This window comes from Eptesicus fuscus, chromosome 1 (assembly GCF_027574615.1).
Source record: "Eptesicus fuscus isolate TK198812 chromosome 1, DD_ASM_mEF_20220401, whole genome shotgun sequence".
Lineage (NCBI taxonomy): Eukaryota > Metazoa > Chordata > Mammalia > Chiroptera > Vespertilionidae > Eptesicus > Eptesicus fuscus.
Genome location: NC_072473.1, coordinates 103,183,306 through 103,202,186, shown reverse-complemented (window position 1 = coordinate 103,202,186; position 18,881 = coordinate 103,183,306). Strand labels below are relative to the sequence as shown.

The window sequence follows — 18,881 nt, the reverse complement described above, 5'->3', positions numbered from 1 at the left end:
ATTTCTGATACAACCCCTCGGTGGCAGTGTTTCTGTGTTAATATCTGGTGCTATAAGGCCTCTCCCCTACCCAGTGTTTAAATTGCTTTCCCTGCAGCACTCAATACTGGGTTGAGGGGATAGACTTCCCTAGAGCTGGTTTTCTACTCATCTCTCCCCACTCTGACCCCCAGGTTCCACAAAAACAGCTTTCCCCTGCAGTCTCAGTGAGTGTTTTTTAATTGGAAGATCCTACGTACTGGCCTTAGCAATCAAAAGCAAGGATTTAAAAAAGAAAAAGAAGGAAAAAAAGCCACAGGACTGCACAGACTCACGTCTTTTTCCCCTGGCACTCTGCAGCCGGTATACTGGTAGAACTTCAGGCTGCCTTTCTGGGCCCAGCCCTGCCAGGGTTAATTTCTATAGTCCCCTTCTGCCAGCAGTCCTGTGGACCCCCTTCCACATTCTAGGGCTACACTGACCCCAACAGCCGTGGATTTTTGGGGTGCAGTCCTCCTCTGAGACTCTATTTCCCACTGTGCATGTTTTGCACGCAATTCTCCCTCCAGCCTGGATCCTAAATCTCACCTTTCCCTATGCGATATCTGACCTTTCCATCCATGAATTGCCTCACCAGCTGTGTTTAATTCACCAATTCCTGGTGGATGTATTCAATTCAGCAGTTCCTTCTATCTGCTCTGTGAGAAGGCGCAGGGCTTGTCCGCATATTCATGCCGCTTTGTCTCATCCTGGACAGACTTCTAGGCACCCGCAGTCAGAGAGGCTGGAGTTTTAGTGTTCCTGGGTTTGTAGCTGAGGCAGCTTGTCCCTGGGGGTTGTGATTGTAGGGTCCCAGGAGGTATCTGAGGTCTCCCTGGTTGAAAGTAAGGCTGGGGTTCAGATCACCGCTACTCTCCCCTTCAAGATGGCACAGTCTCTGCAGCAGAGCTGGCCACTCTGGGAGAGATTTCAACAGCAGTAGAGGCTGCCTAACCAGGGGAGCCCCATCCGGCAGTCCCCAACAATTCCTTGGAATATAGCTGTCCCTCACTCACAAATACATACACTCCCCACACATCCATGCACTCTCCTTTTCTTCTCTCATTCACACACTATCTTGCAGCCTGCTGTCCCATCAGCAGCCATCTGGGATCTGAGATTTTCTAATTTCTGCCTACATTATTGAATGTTCTCAGAAAACTAAGGAGAAAAGGAAGACCACAACTTCCTGATATCTTGACAGTATATGATTCCCAAAATGTATTCCCAACCTCTTACTGAGTTACAGTTCTAATATCTAGCTTTCTGCTTGCCATCATCACATGTTTCTCATTTGTTCTCCTTGGTTCTGTGAATGACAGTCATCTATGCCCAAAGACTTGGCATCTTTTATTCCTCCCTTCCCCATGCACTCCACCTCTAATTACTTGTCAAGTCTTCTCCATTCTACCTTTGGACTCTCTCTCCTATCTGTTTCCTCTTCTTGATCTCCAACATCTAAATGGACTGTGATGGCTAATTCTGTGTATCAACTCACTGGCCTAAGGGATGCCCAGAGAGCTGATAAAACATTATTTCTGGGCATATCTGTGAGAATGCTTTTGGAAGAGATTAGCATTTGAATCAGTAGACTAAGTGAAGAAGATCACCCTAGCAATGTTGATGGGCATTATCCAGTCTATGGAGGGCCTAAATAGAACAAAAAGGCAGAGGAAGAGCAATTTGCTCTCTCTGACTGAGCTAAAACATCTATTGTCTTCTGCCCTTGCACATCTGCACTCCTGGTTCTCAGACCTTTGGACTTTGACTTGAACTTACACCATCAGCTTTTCTGGTTCCCAAGCCTACAGACTGTGATTGCATTATACTACTGGCTTTCCTGGATCTCCAGTTTACAGACAGCAGATAGTGGGACTTTTTGGCCTCCATATCACATGACCCAATTCCTATAATAAATATCCATATATATGTTCTCTTTCTCTAGATAACCCTAATATGGGGACTAAGATTCAAACAGGACAAGTGAACTGTCCAAGATCACACTGTTCATAAACAGCAGAGTTGGTGTTACAGCCAATGTATATCTGACATCAAAGTACATAGTAATGCACTATGGCAAATATGACTCTTATTTACTCTCACTTGTCCAACTCCAATGCTTTATTAGTCCTTATTTACTGTCTCTCGTCAGCCTTTACTACAAAATCTTTCTGATTAATCTTCCAAGAACAGTTTTTACTAAAAGCTTTTATCATTGCTTTCAAAATCTTATCAGATGCTTGGTATATTCCAAGATCAAAAACACTATCAACATGGCTTAACCATAGTAGTTGCAAGAATATGTTTTCATCATCTTGGTGTCTTTCTTCTTGTGCCTGAGAAGTAATACTTACTTCTGGAATACTCTTTAAATTATAAATTTTCTCTAATTCCATAGATGTGTATTATCTCTTCAACTAAAATGTAAACTCTTTTAGGTAAGGTGCCATGATTTATTTATTTCCTTTTCATTTAATTTATTGGGGTGACACTGGTTAACAAAATTCTACAGGTTCCAGGTGCACAATTCTACAGAACATCATCTCTACACTCTATTGTGTATTCACTACCCCAAGTCAAGTCTCCCTTCATCAACATTTATATCCCCTATACCCTCCTCCACTACCCCACCTCCTCTCCCCTACAATCACCACACTTTGTTCGTGTCCATGAGTTATTTCTCTTTCTTTTATTTTTTGATCAATGCCCTCCAACAGTCCCCACCCAGGTAACTCCTCTGGACAGCTTTCTGCCTTCTCTTTATCTATTAGTCTGTCTCTATTTCGATTGTTAGTTCATTTTGTTCATTAGGTTCCACATATAAGTGAGATCATATGGTACTTGTCTTTCTCTGACTGGCTTATTTCACTGGGCATAATGTTCTCCAGGTCCATCCATGCTATCAAAAAGGGTATGTTTTCCTTCTTTTTTATGGCTGAGTAGTGCCATGGTTTAAGTCTTTGTATGTACCTCCACAGTGTCTTGGGGTGGGGGGGAGAAATTTTAAAATACTGAAGAGAGAGTGATTAAGTAATACACAAAAGAACTACTTTCGTATTCCAACTGTCCTGAAGGACTCTTGAGTATAGATCACACAGATGCTGCCTGAAACTTTCAAGTTGGAAAGCTTACAATCACTTATTTAGCCATGCTGAGCATTCTATTTGTTCCCACTGACTCCATCTTCACTTTTCTCCACTGTCTTGTAAATTACCTATAATAAAATAAGTTTGGCATTGTTGTTTCTTGAAGGCAAGCACTATGACTCACTCATCTCAGTGTTCACCCTCTCCCACAGCACCCATTGTATTACTTTTCACATACTAGATGAATAAATGATTTATTAAAATATATTTTTATTGATTTCAGAAGGAAGGGAGATGGGGAGAGAGAGATAGAAACATTAATGATAAGAGAGAATCACTGATTGGCTGCCTCCTGCATGCCCCCTCCTGGGGATCAAGCCTGCAACCTGGGCATGTGCCCCCAACTGGAATCGAACCCTGGACCTTTCAGTCCGCAGGCCGACACTCTATCCATTGAGCCAAACTGGCCAGAGCAATAAATGATTTTAAAATAAAATATAATAACAATAATAGGTTAAAAGAAGATATACCACAGTCCATGGACCTTCAGTTTGCACTGGTTTGTCATTCTGATCCTTCCAAATGGATCATATCCCAAATGGAATTCTTCATTGCCCCCAAACCAGCCCCTCTGCCATCTCCCTTATCCTGTCTTTGCCATCAGTAGCACAAAGAATCTTCCAGTATCCTAGACTGGATACTTTAGGGGTCTCATTAATGAAAGTAAAATGTACATGGCAATAGATCAAGTTGAACTGTTCAGTAGACATTTGGAAACTAAGGCAGAGGTGGAATGGCTACTTTTAGCAATGAGGAAGGGTCTTGTCCTTCCTTTGAGACTGGAGAAAAGAATGATAAATATGAACAGAGACAGAGATGAGTTGAAGTGGGGAGAAGAGGATATGTAAGGGACTCAGTCTCATCAAAGTAGAAGAGGTCATTTCTAAGGCAGGGAATGGAGGCTTGAGAGGAGGTCTCAAATAACTGGTAGGTAACTGGAACTCTCTTGGGTATTGACCAGTTTGAAATTCTGCAAGGATCCTGAATCAACCTGACATTCTTAAATAAAAGTCCCATTGTTTGCACTTTTTGAAAAATGACTGTAGGGGCTGACTAAATTAAAATTTTATCCTGGGCAATTTATGGGTATAAGATGAATGTGCTTTCGGTAGAGTGGCCCACTTACACAGGTTCCATTTATAGCATAGGTAGCATATAGTTCCTCTTATAAAAACAATAATTCTTAGATATAGTGTGAGATTATTCTCCTTTGCAATTCCTCCATTGCAGTTTTAGGATGGAATAGAAATTCAATTCCAAATTGTTAGTCTTCTTTATCATTATTATTAATTTTACTTGAAGAAATATGTTAGTACCCATATTTTTGTTCTTTTAACCTATTACAAATTTTAGCTTTATGTATGTCATTTTTCACCTTCTTTTTTTTAGGTCTTTTATTATTTTTTTTCTTTAGTGATTAAGGTATTACATATGTTTCCTTATCCCCCCATTGCCTGCCCACCCCCCATGTAATGCCCTCACCCCTCTGGTGTCTGTGTCCATTGGTTAGGCTTATATGCAAGCATGCTTATGTATACTAATAAAAGCCTAGGCAGCCCTCGTACGCAATGTCATCACAAGATGGCCACCACAAGATGGCCGTCACAAAGATGGCTGCCCAAGATGGCCATGCACACGGCGAAGGCGGGGCCTGGTGGCCGCTCTGTGTGGTGAGGCCTGGGAGTCCCGCGGCTCCACACAGTGTGTGGAAGAGGCCAGTTCCGGCATCTCCGCCACCTTGCACGGAGGAGGCAGGTCCCAGCGGAGGAGGCGGGTTCCAGTAGGGGAGGGCAGTTGTGGGTGATCAGGCCAGCAGGGGAGGGCAGTTGGGGGCAATCAGGCTGGCAGGGGAAGGAAGTTGGGTGCAATCAGGTCAGCAGGGGAGGGCAGTTGGGGGCAATCGGGCCATCAGGGGAGGACAATTGGGGGTGATCGGGCTGGCAGGGGAGGGCAGTTGGGGGCAATCAGGCTGGCAGGCAGAAGCGGTTAGGCAGGTGAGCAGTTAGGAGCCAGTGGTCCCAGCAGTTGTACATACCCTGAGGGGTCCCAGATTGGAGAGGTTGCAGGCCGGGCTGAGAGACACCCACCCCCGTGCACAAATTTTGTGCACCGGGCCACTAGTCTATATATATAAAAAGCCAGTGTCCGTGACGACCAGGACTACCAAATGACCAGTCACTATGCAGTGCATTGAGCACCTCGCAGCCCCTCCCCACTACTGACCTGTCCCTGATAGGACTCTCCCATCCCAATCAAGAGTGGGGCCACACAGAGCCTGGACTTTTCCTGGCAGCCCCAAGTCCCTGGGGTTGAGAATTCTGATGGCCCTGCCCAGAGAGTAGAGGCGCCTGATGGGCAGGAACAGGGACCACAGGCCTCCAGGGAGCACCTCAGAGTTGGCAAGGAGAGGAGAGGGCCTGCAGAGGGGGAGGAGGTGAAGCCAGCAGACATCAGCCTAGAATCCAGCACTTCCTCCTGGAGGCAGTGGGCCCTCAACCCAGAACCCCTGCCCGAATAAGAACAGCTCGGGGGAGACTTCAGGAAGCTCTACACAGAGCTGTGCATTGAGAATGAGAGAGACCTCATGAGGCCCTGACTGAGACCACACTGTGGCTGATGCAGCTCAAGGTGGAGCTGGAGCATGCCATGCAGAGGCAGGAGCTCTTTGCAGAGAGGCTGGCCCTTTTAGAGCTGGAGAGATTTGAGCACAGGGCCCTGGAGTGCAAGATAACTGAGCTGGAAGAGGAGCCAAAGGGCCTGTCCAACCTCCGGGCTGACAACCAGTGCCTCAAGGATGAGAACACGGCCCTGATCCGCGTCATCAGCAAACTGTCCTAGTGACTCCAGAGGACTTGCCCCTGCACCCGCATTTATACAGCTGCTTCTGCCACATGCACCCCTTCCCCTGTGTGAACACGAGTGACAGGACTGCTGGGGAGTCTCTGAGAAGCCATAACCTCCCCTCTGGACCTCCAGGCTGGGAAAGGAGGACAGACTCCCCCAGGAGCCAAGGGGGCCATCTGAGGCCAGGATGGAGATGGGAGGCTGAGCCAGGTAGGGGGACCAGGGCTGCAGGCAGGACTAGGAAGAAACCAAGAACCAAGAAGTGCCAGGACCAGTAGCCAGGACCAGAGTGGCCACCCGGAGGTCCCCTCTCACATGTGCTGCCACCAGTCACCCCTCCTACCCCTGAGCAGGGATCTGAGAATCTGCCAAGCATCCTGCTGACCTGGGCCAGGTGGGCCTGTATATAGGGTCCATGTGCAATAGGGAAGGATGACTTCTGTTTTTTGCTGCCCCCTCCCAGACACTGTCTTGGGCAGGGGGAGAAGGTATTTTTTGAGACATAGCGCAGGCACCACAAATAAAAGTCATTAAGTTGCCCCCACACAAAAAAAAGAGCAGGGCAGCCAAACTCCCCCTCCCCCTGGCCACCCCACTCCTGATTGCACTCCCACCCCAATGGGGGCAGGGCTGGCTAGCCAACCTCCTGCAGCCCCTCCCCTAGGCTGACCCCACCCCTTATTGCTTCCCCACCCCACTAGGGGGTGGGGCTAGCCAACCAATCTCCTTCAGCCTTTCCCCCCACCTGGCCCCACCCCAGATCAGCCCCCTCCACTCCAATCAGGAGGAGAGCCAGCCAGCCAACCACCCATTGCCTCTCCCCCAGGCCGCTGGCCCCCAATCAGCACCCCCTACCCCATTGAGGTTGTGGCCGGCTGGCCCACCGCCCACAGCCCCTCCCCATGGCCAGTCTTGCCCCCAATCGGTCCCAAACCCCAATCGGGGCGGGGCCACCAGCCAATCCCGGCAGCCCCTTCCCCCAGCCAGCCCAGCCCTGATCGGCCTGCAGGGGGAGAAGGTATTTTTGAGACATAGCGCAGGGTGGGCCCGCGAATTCATGCACGGGTCCAATCAAGGCTGATCGGGGCTGGGCCTGTCAGGAGGAGGAGATGGCAGGAGGTTGGCACAAATTTGTTTACTGGGCCTCTAGTTTTAACATAAAGACACAGGGCCCTGGTGCGATTCCATCCTGCTCGTCTGTTCTGCACCACAGATACCATTTATCTCTGTCTGCCTTCTCTCTCATTTAAGTGCATGCTACCACCCCATGGAAGATTCTATGGACATGGACACGAGCCCTCTGAGGCCCCAGAACTATCTTTTTGGTTGTGAACTAAAGGTCAACAAAGATTATAACTTCAAGGTGGATAATAATGAAAATGAGCACCAATTATCTTTACGAACAGTCAGTTTAGGGGCTGGAGCAAAGGATGAACTGCACATTGTTGAAGCAGAGGCAATGAATTATGAAGGCAGTCCAATTAAAGTAACACTGGCAACTTTGAAAATGTCTGTATAGCCAATGGTGTCCCTTGGTGGCTTTGAAATAACACCACCTGTGCTCTTATGGTTGAATTGTGGTTCAGGGCCTGTGCATATTAGTAAACACCACTTAGTAGCTGTGGAGGGAGATGTAGAATCAGAAGATGAAGAGAAGGATGTGAAACTCCTAAGTATGTCTGGAAAGGGTTCTACCCCTGGAGGTGGTAGCAAGGTACCACAGAAAAGAGTAAAACTTGATGCTGATGAAGATGATGAGGACAATGAAAAAGGAGGATGACGACGACGACGATGATGATGATGATGATGATGATGATTATTATTATTTTGATGATTAGGAAGCCAAAGAAAAAGCTCCAGTAAAGAAATCCATATGAGGTGGAAAAAAATGGCGACGGAATAGAGTCGGGTTTGGAGTCTGTTCCTGGGGCAGAGTGTGGGAGAGGCAGAGGCTCGCAGGGGGAGTGTATGTGGGCAAGCCAAGGGACAGCTAAACTCCAGGAGAAGGCGAGGGAGTGCTGGGCAGTGTTCCCCTGACCGTGAAGCACCCACAGGGGCTGGGTCCCCTCCACCAGGCGCCTCGCCATCTTGCAAGCAAAGGAGGATTTTATTGGAAACCTGACTTTCCGCGACAACTGCAAACACTGAACTGCTGCGATCACCAGAACACCGGTCCCCTATAGGCGCAAACATTCAGATTCAAGGGAACTCTTCACTGCATCACGGAAAGGTCAGATTTCGCCTGAAATAAGGTGCGGTTTCTAATCCCCGCGGTGGGTGAGGGAAGCGCTGGGTGAGGGAAGCACGGCAGCCGCAAGACCTGCAGGAACTGGGAGGTCAGTGCCTAGAAAAATCGGCGGCAGTTGGAACTGCCGTGATCCTTCTGAGCTGCTAACAGAAGTGACCTCTTAAAAGCAACTCATTTTAATCTGATGAGGAGGGTCAGACTAAGAATTTTCAAAGGAGTGCAGGATCCTTAGTCTGGCGCACAGACCCACGGTCCACACACTTGGGCTCTTTCCGACTCTGATTGCTAAGCCCAATACAGAGGTAAACCCAGGTGGAAATCCCTGAAAGACTGCAGGGGGAAGTTGTTTTTCCGGAACCTGGGGAACAGAGCTTGGTGTATCCATCAGAGAGGCAGCTCTGAGGTGCACACCTCCACAAGCTCTGAGGAGCACACCTCCACAAACCGGTAGTGAGTGCCATAGAGGGGAAAAAAAAAAAAAGCTAGAGAGGCCCGGAAGTCAATTCAGAAACACTGCCACCCAGGGGCTGAAACGCTAATTGTCTCTTGTGTAATCAAAAATAAATACGAGAAATTAAGACACGGCCAGCTTAAAAAGCAGGACTGGCTTCCAACACTGAGGAGCCCTGGAATGAAGCTGAACTGAAATACCGCCCAGACTGGGAAACAGGCGTACCAAACAGAATAATAGAGGAAGTGAATGACAGCTGCTACTGCACATTTTAGTCTTCCTATTTTTTAATTTTCAATTCTTTTTTCAATTTTTTAAATTTTTTATTCTCATTTATTTTATTTTTTTTTTTCATTTTTTGCAACTTTTACTTAAGAAACTAAATTTTTTTCTTTTTCCTCATTCGATTTTCACCTTTTTAATTATTACATTTTTATTTTCAATCATAATTATTATTACTATTATTTTACTTTTTTTTTTTTAATGTCAGTTGATTTTCTCTTTCTTTTATTTTTGGATTAGTGTCCTACATTCGATTTGCATCTTTCCCTTACAATTGTTTTACCCTATCTCAAAGCTAACATTATGCCATCACTCTCCTTCTAACCTTTCCCCTTTTGGTCTCCAGTTTATCTTAACCCTTTCTGGCTTTAGATTTTCCCTACTTTTTCAGTTTACTCTCCGCTAAAACTTCACCCTACTTATATATCTAATTCCCAACCCCCTGCTCCAAATCCATACAAACCTCTCTCTACGCTACCTTAAAAAAATTATTTTTCTCTCTGGCCTTTTGTTGTTGTTTGCTTGAATGTTGATTAGACTGAATTTTTATGCTTTTTTATGAGATTGTTTTGATTATTCTTTTTGTTGGTTTGGTTGGTTCTTTTGTTTGCTTTGTTTTTGTTTGTTTTTTACTTTTGTTTTCCCTTGCCTCACTTGATATTAGCTGGTGTTGCAGTTTGTATTAATCTCCAGGCTCGTGTTGCTGGAATTTGCTGGGAATAGTGGTTGTTCTAGTGGAGTTTACTCCCCATATATATAGTTTGTTCCCCTTTTCTCTCTTAGTATCGTTCTTGTCTCTCTTACTTTTTTTTTCTTTTCTTTTTTTTTCTTTCTTTCTGCTCTTTTCCCAAGTTCAGATTCACACTCTTTGTTTTTTTTGTTGTTGTTCTTTCTTTTTGCTCTCCCTCTTCCACTCCTATTCCCTAATTTGTCTTTCTCTGGTGGTTACCTTTATTGGAAGTTATTAATATCGTGAATACAATTCTGTTCAGTGCCTTGTCTGTTGTGCCTGGTTGTGTTGTATTTTGTACCTTTAAATCAACACCAGAGAGAGAAATCTATATAACCAGACATCCTGAGAAGAGAGACCATGAGGAGACAAAGAAACAGCCCCCACAGGAAAGAGAAGCAGGCATCACCAGAAAAGGAAGTAAACGATTTAGAGGCAAACAACCTATCAGAGAAAGAATTCAGAGAAATGGTCATAAAGTGGCTGAAAAGGATGGAAGACAAATTCGACAATATGAGTAAGAACCAAGAGGAAATGAAGAAGAACCAAGAAGAAATGAAAAATGACATCGCTGCTGTAAAGAACTCAATAGAAAGCATCAACAGTAGACTAGACAAAGCAGAGGACCGCATAAGTGAGCTAGAAGACAAGATGGAAAAAAATACCCAATTACAACAGCTTCTAGAAACAAAAATTAGAAAGCTTGAGGAGAGCCTAAGGGAACTTCGGGACAACACAATACAAAACAACATCAGGATAATAGGGGTGCCAGAAGGAAAGGAAACTGAGCAAGGAATAGAAAACCTGTTTGAAGAAATAATAACAGAAAACTTCCCTGATATAGGGAAGAAAAAACCCACACAAATCCAAGAAGCTCACAGAGTTCCAAGCAAAATGAACCACAAAAGACCAACGCCAAGGCACATTATAATCAAGTTGGCAAACACCAACGACAAAGTAAGAATCTAAAAAGCAGCCAGAGTGAGACAGACAGTTACATACAAAGGAACCCCCATCAGACTAGCAACTGATTTCTCAACAGAAACTCATCAGGCCAGAAGGGAATGGAATGAAATATACAAAGTCATGCAAAGAAAGGGTCTCAATCCAAGAATACTGTACCCAGCAAGGCTATCAATCAAAATTGAAGGTGAATTCAGGAGCTTCACAGACAAAAAAGGACTAAGGGAGTTTATCACCACCAAACCAGCAATGAAAGAAATGCTAAAGGGTCTGCTGTAAAAAAAAAAAAAAAAGAAAGAAATAGGAAGCAAAGAAGGAACACAGGTATAGAATAAAAATGGCGTCAAATAAGTACCTATCAATAATAACTTTAAATGTAAATGGATTGAATGCCCCAATCAAAAGACACAGGGTAACAGATTGGATAAGAAAACAAAACCCATATATCTGCTGTCTACAGGAAACCCACCTCAAAAAAAAGGATGCATACAGACTGAGAGTAAAAGGCTGGAAAAAGGTTTTCCAGGCGAATGGAAATGAAAAAAAAGCTGGGGTAGCAATACTTATATCTGACAAATTAGATCTCAAAGTGAAGGACATAACTAGAGATAATGCAGGCCACTTCATAATACTAAAGGGAGAAATCCAACAAGAAGAAATAACTCTGGTAAACATATATGCACCCAATACAGGAGCACCAAGATACATTAAAAAAATCCTGGAAGATATCAAAGTAGAGATTGACAGCAATACAATCATAGTAGGAGACTTCAATACCCCACTATCACCATTGGACAAATCCTCTAAACAAAAAATCAGCAAAGAAACATCAATCCTAAATGACTCACTAGAACAGATGGAATTCATAGACATCTTCAGAACATTTCACCCCAAAGCCACAGAATATACATTCTTCTCAAGTGCACATGGGTCATTTTCAAAGATAGACCATATGTTAGGACATAGGCAAAGTCTCTCCAAATTCAATAAGATAGAAATCATATCAAGTATATTCTCAGATCACAGTGGCATAAAACTGGAAATCAACTACAATAAAAACAACCCAAAGAAATCAAACACTTGGAGACTAAACAGCATGCTATTAAACCATGACTAGGTTACCAAAGACATCAAGGAAGAAATAAAAAACATCATGGCAACAAATGACAATGAAAACACAACAATCCAAAATCTATGGGACACAGCGAAAGCAGTCCTGAGAGGGAAGTTCATAGCTCTACAAGCCTACTGCAAAAATCAAGAAACAATGGTAATAAATTACCTAACCCAACAACTCAAAGAGTTAGAGAGAGAGCAACAAGATAAGCCCAGTGTAAGCAGAAGGAAAGAAATAATAAAGATCAGAGCAGAGATAAACGACATAGAGACCAAAGAAACAATACAAAAGATCAACAAAACCAAGAGCTGGTTCTTTGAAAGGATAAACAAGATTGATGAACCTCTAGCCAGGCTCACCAAGAAGAAAAGAGAGAGGACCCAAATAAACAAAATCAGAAATGAAAGAGGTGAAATAACAACAGACCCCGACGAAATACAAAGGATTCTTACAAAATACTACGAACAACTCTATTCCAACAAACTGGACAACCTAGAGGAAATCGACATATTCCTAGAAAAATACAACCTTCCAAAACTCAATCAGGAAGAATCTAAACAGCTCAACATGCCAGTAACTATGGAAGAAATTGAAGCAGTCATCAAAAAGCTTCCAGCAAACAAAAGCCCGGGGCCAGATGGCTTCACAGGAGAGTTTTACCAAACTTTCAAGGAAGAACTAAAACCTATCCTCCTCAGACTATTCCAAAAAATTCAAGAGGAAGGAACACTTCCAGGCTCCTTCTATGAAGCCAGCATCACCCTAATACCAAAACCAGATAAAGACAACTCAATGAAAGAGAATTACAGGCCAATATCCCTCATGAACATAGATGCCAAAATCCTCAACAAAATTCTAGCAAATCGGCTCCAGCAGTACATCAGAAAGATCATACACCATGACCAAGTAGGATTTATCCCAGGAATGCAAGGATGGTACAATATCCGCAAATCAATAAACGTGATACATCACATAAACAAACTGAGAGATAAAAATCACATAGTCATATCAATAGATGCAGAAAAAGCATTTGACAAAATCCAACACCCTTTCTTGATAAAAACTCTCAACAAGGTGGGAATAGAAGGATCATACCTCAACATAATAAAAGCTATATATGATAAACCCACAGCAAACATCATACTCAATGGGCAAAAACTAAAACCATTTCCCCTAAGAACAGGAACAAGACAGGGATGCCCACTCTCACCACTCCTGTTTGACATAGTACTGGAAGTATTAGCTATCGCAATTAGGCAAGAAGAAGAAATAAGAGGCATCCAAATTGGAAAAGAAGAAGTGAAGCTGTCCTTATTTGCAGATGACATGATATTGTACATAAAAAACCCAAAAGATTCCATCAAAAAAACTAATAGACTTAATAAATGAATTCGGCAATGTAGCGGGATACAAAATTAACGCCAAGAAATCTATGGCTTTTCTATACACCAATAATGAACTTACAGAAAGAGAGACTAAAAAAGCAATCCCATTTACCATCGCACCAAAACAATTAAGATACCTAGGAATAAACTTAACTAAGGAGGTAAAAGACCTATACGCAGAAAACTACAGGACACTGAAAAAAGAGATAGAGGAAGACGTAAACAGATGGAAGAACATACCATGTTCATGGATTGGTAGAATCAACATCATTATAATGTCCATACTACCCAAAGCAATCTACAGATTCAATGCACTCCCCATCAAAATACCAACAGCATATTTCACAGACCTAGAAAGAACTCTCCAAAAATTCATCTGGAATAAAAAAATACCCCGAATAGCCACAGCAATCCTGAGAAAGAAGAATAAAGTAGGAGGGATCTCAATACCAGATTTCAAGCTGTATTACAAAGCCACTGTTCTCAAAACAGCCTGGTACTGGCACAAGAACATATTTATCAATGGAACAGAATAGAGAACCCAGATATCGACCCAAACCACTATGCTCAATTAATATTTGACAAAGGAGGCATGGACATACAATGGAGTCAAGACAGTCTCTTCAATAAATAGTGTTGGGAAAACTGGACAGATACATGCAAAAAAATGAAACTAGATCACCAACTTACGCCATACACAAAAATAAACTCCTAATGGATACAGGACTTAAACATAAGATGGGAAACCATAAAAATACTAGAGGAATTCACAGGCAACAAAATCTCAGACATATGCCACAAGAACTTCTTCACTGACACTGCCCCTAGGGCAATGGAAGCTAAAGAGAAAATTAACAAATGGGACTACATCAAAATAAAAAGCTTTTTTACAGCAAAAGAAACCATCAACAAAACAACAAGAAAACCCACTGCATGGGAAAACATATTTGCAAATGCTATCACTGATAAAGGTTTAATCTCCAACATCTACAGGCAGCTTATGCAACTCAATAAGAGGAAGATAAATGATCCAATAAAAAAATGGGCAACAGACCTAAACAGAATATTTTCAAAAGAAGACAGAAGGAAGGCCAAGAGACACATGAAAACATGTTCAAAGTCACTTATTATCCGAGAGATGCAAATCAAAACAACAATGAGGTACCATCTCACACCTGTCAGAATGGCTATCATCAACAAATCAACAACAAGTGTTGGCGAGGATGCGGAGAAAAAGGAACCCTCGTGCACTGCTGGTGGGAATGCAGACTGGTGCAGCCACTGTGGAGAACAGTATGGAGTTTCCTCAAAAAACTGAAAATGGAACTCCCATTTGACCCAGTAATCCCACTCCTGGGAATATATCCGAAGAAACTAGAAACACCAATCAGAAAGGATATATGCACCACTATGTTCATAGCAGCACAATTTACAATAGCTAAGATTTGGAAACAGCCTAGGTGCCCATCAGCAGATGACTGGATCGGAAAACTGTGGTACATCTACACAATGGAATACTATGCTGCCATAAAAAAGAAGGAATTCTCATCATTTGCAGCAACCTGGATGGAATTGGAGAACATTATGCTAAGTGAAATAAGCCAGTCAATGAAAGAAAAATACCACATGATCTCACTCATTTAAGGATAGTAAAGAACACTATAACGTGATGAACAAAAAGATAGATATAGAGACAGTAAAGCATCAAACAGACTTTCAAATTACAGGGGGAAAGTTAGGGAGAGGTGGGGGAGTTATGAAATCAAACGAAGGACTTGTATGCATGCATATAAGCATAAACAATGGACGGAAAAATCTGGGTTGGGAGGGAATGTGTGGGTGTGGGGTGGGGGGGTAATGGTAAGATATGTACACATATAATAGCTCAATAAAAAATATTTAAAAAAAAAAAGAAATCCATATGAGATAGTCCAGCCAAAAATGCACAAAAATCAAACCAGAATGAAAAAGAATCAAAACCATCAACACCAAGATCAAACGATCAAGAATCCTTAAAAAAACAACAACCCTAAAACATGGAAAGGTCCTAGTTCTGTAAAAAACATTAAAGCAAAAATTCAAACAAATATAAAAAAGGCTGGTTCTCTTCCTAAAGTGGAAGCCAAGTTCATTAATTATGACTGGTATGGAGGCTATTCAAGATCTCTGGCAGTGGAGGAAGTCTTTTTAAGAAAACAGTTTAAACAGTTTGTTAAAATTTTCCATCTTATTTCATTTCTGTAACAGTTGATATCTGGCTGTCCTTTTTATAATGCAGAGTGAGAACTTTCCCTACCATGTCTGATAAATGTTGTCCAGGTTCCATTGCCAAGTTATATTGTCCAAAATGCCTGTTTAGTTTTTAAAAATGGAAATCCAGAAAAACCAAGATGGCGGCATAGGTGAAACACCTAACCTGCAGCCGGGCACAACAATTTCAAAGGCACAACTAGAGGTCAGAACGGACATCGTCCAGAACCACAGGAGAGCTGGCGGACTGAAATGCCCACAGCTGGGGGGAAGGAGAAGGCCACGGGGACAATCGGGGGAGCCGTAAAAGCCTGAGGTATGGAGAAACTGGCGGAGACACGAGCACGCGCGCCTGCGGGGAGGATGGAGCCGGAGAGGAAGGGGCGGCCAAAGGCCTGGCCGGCGTTTACTGGCAGGAAGGAGATAAAGGCTCCGGAGTGTGCTAAGCGCCGGCTCCGACTGCACTGAGCGCCAGTTCCGGGCGAAACCCTGGGAAGCCAGGCGCAGGCTGGGGGAATGAATCTGGGCTGTGGGGCGCAGGCACAGAGGAGCGGGGGAAGGCAGAGCTCCAGAGGCGCGCACGGGAAGGGGCGCAAAGGACGGACTGTTGCCTGCGCCACTGAACTGCCCTAGCGGGAAGGAGACATAAGCTCAGGACCGTGCTGAACCCCAGTTCCGACTGCACTGAACCCCAGTTCCGGGCGAAACCCTGGGAAGCCAGGCGCACGCTGGGGGAATGAATTTGGGCTGTGGTGGCGGAGGCACAGAGAAGCGGCGGCTCCAGACGCGCGCACTGGAAGGTGCGCAGAGGACGGACTTTTGCCTGCGCCACTGGGTGGCCCTGCTGGGAAGGAGACAGGGACGCCAGACTGCGCTGAGACCCAGTTCCAACTACACTGAAACCCAGTTCCAGGCGAGAATCTGGGAGTCCAGATTCATTAGGGGAGGGACTGGACTGTTTGGCAGTGGGCGAAACTCCAGGGCGCGTTTCTCTCAGAGGTGTTTGCAAGGAATACAGAGGGACACAGACACAGGAGCCTCATAGGGCGGGGCTGACAGGAAGCCAAGGTTGTAGGCTCCACCCTGTAGCTCCGCCCCAGCCAAGCTGAGCAGAAGCTTTTTCCTGCTGAGTGCCTCAGGTAGTGGCTGACCCACACTACATTGGAGACCCAGAAACGAGGGCATCTAGTGGTTGGTGGGAGATGACACCAGATTTCAATCACTTGCATAAGGGAGGCATTCTAGAGGCAGACTCAGTGAGCGCCAAGGCATTGCTGCATCAAGACCCGGCCCACAAACATGTCTCCTGCACAGCAACTCTTCCTATATAGACAAAGAGGGTCCTCACGGCCAATTGGCCTGGAGGACAATCCCTCCCAGTGACACCAACAACAATCAAGACTTAACTGTACAAAGGAGGACCAAGATGGAGACATAGGGCGGCAGCCTGATCGATGCCTACCACAACAATATTGAGACTGAGACGGGAGAGCAGAGCAGACACCAGCCAGAAAGACCGGGGGGCTGGCTGAGCAGATGCTCTACAACTAGAATAAAAGAGAGGGGTACGCAGGATGATGCTGATGCCGGTGACCCAAAGTCCACACTTTAAGAACTATGGCTCAGGCGACACAATGGTGGCCTGGAAAGTGCTCGGCGCAGTTCCCCCGGCGGTCTCCGGCTGAGGGGACGGCTCCACTCGCTGCCGAGCACGGACAGACGAGCCCCTGGGAGACATGGGGAGGGAGACTCCGTGCTTGCTGACCTCCGAGTCCTTCAAGAATCTCAATGCCCCAAAGTGGCCAGGTGCGCACGCTCAGCGACTGGCCACCGTTGCAGACCCAAGGGCCGACGCAGCGACACCGGACCAGCCCACCGCCGGGCACCGGGCACACTGGAGCCTTGCCGAGCCCGCCGCCCAACGAGTTCTGCGGCAGCCGCCCTGGAGCTCTGAGAAAATGACCGAAGGAATTGCTGAGAGGGAATTGACCAACAGGAATTGGGATCAAGAAGACGAAACCCCGCTGAGATCCGAGTCCAGGCGAGCCTGCGAGCCTCTGGGCTCAGATGTGGTCACACGCCTCTGGGTCTAGGTGAGGCCTCACGCCCCTGGGTTTGGGTGAGGCCGCGCGCCCCTGGGTCCAGGTGAAGCTGGATTCCGGGTTCGGGTGAGGCCATGTGCCCCTGGGTCCGGGCGAATCTGAACCCTGGGTCCGGGTGAGGCCGTGGGCCCCTGGATCCGGGTAAGGCTGGGACCCGAGTACGGGTGAGGCCGTGGGCCCCTGGATCCGGGTAAGGCTGGGTCCCGAGTACGGGTGAGGCCGTGAGCCCCTGGATCCGGGTGAGACCACGCGACCAGGGGTCTGAGAGAGGTAACGCGCCCCTGGGTCCGGGTGGCTTCGTGCACCTAGGTCCAGGTGAGGCCACGTGCCCCTGGGTCTGAGAGAGGCCACGCACCCCTAGGTCCGGGCGAGACCATGTGTCCCTGGATCCGGGTGGGGCCTCGTGCACCTAGGCCCGGGTGAGGCCACGTGCCCCTGGGTCTGAGGGAGGCCAGGCGTCACTGGGTCCGGGTGAGACCGTGTGTCCCTGGATCCGGGTGAGGCCTCGTGCGCCTAGGCCCGGGTGAGGCCACGTGCCCCTGGGTCTGGGGGAGGCCAGGCGTCCCTGGGTCCGGGGGAGACCGTGTGTCCCTGGATCCGGGTGAGACCTCGTGCACCGAGGCATGGGTGAGGTCACGTGCCCCGGGGTCTGAGAGGCCAAGCGTCCCTGGGTCCGGGTGAGACCATGTGTCCCTGGATCCGGGTGAGGACGCGTGCACCTAGACCCGGGTGAGCCCAAGTGGCCCTGGGTCTGGGAGAGGCCAAGCATCCCTGGGTCTGGGTGAGACCATGTGTCCCTGGATCTGGGTGACTCCTCGTGCACCTAGGCCCGGGTGAGGCCACGTGCCCCTGGGTCTGGGAGAGGCCAAGCGTCCCTGGGTCCGGGTGAGACCATGTGTCCCCGGATCCGGGTGAGGCCTCGTGCACCTAGGCCCGGGTGAGCCCAAGTGGCCCTGGGTCTGGAAGAGGCCAAGCGTCCCTGGATCCGGGTGAGACCATGTGTCCCCGGATCCGGGTGAGGCCTCGTGCACCTAGGCCCAGGTGAGGCCACGTGCCCCTGGGTCTGGGAGAGGCCAAGCGTCCCTGGGTCCGGGTGAGACCATGCGTCCCAGGATCCGGGTGAGGCCTCGTGCACCTAGGCCCGGGTGAGCCCAAGTGGCCCTGGGTCTGGGAGAGGCCAAGCGTCCCTGGATCCGGGTGAGACCATGTGTCCCCGGATCCGGGTGAGGCCTCGTGCACCTAGGCCCGGGTGAGCCCAAGTGGCCCTGGGTCTGGAAGAGGCCAAGCGTCCCTGGATCCGGGTGAGACCATGTGTCCCTGGATCTGGGTGAGGACGCGTGCACCT

At 46.7% G+C, this 18,881-nt stretch overlaps 1 pseudogene; it reads left to right on the top strand.

The window, feature by feature from the left end:
* Window positions 1-7,275: 7,275 nt before the first annotated feature.
* Window positions 7,276-15,495, top strand: LOC103298464 (nucleophosmin-like; annotated as a pseudogene).
* Window positions 15,496-18,881: the final 3,386 nt, after the last annotated feature.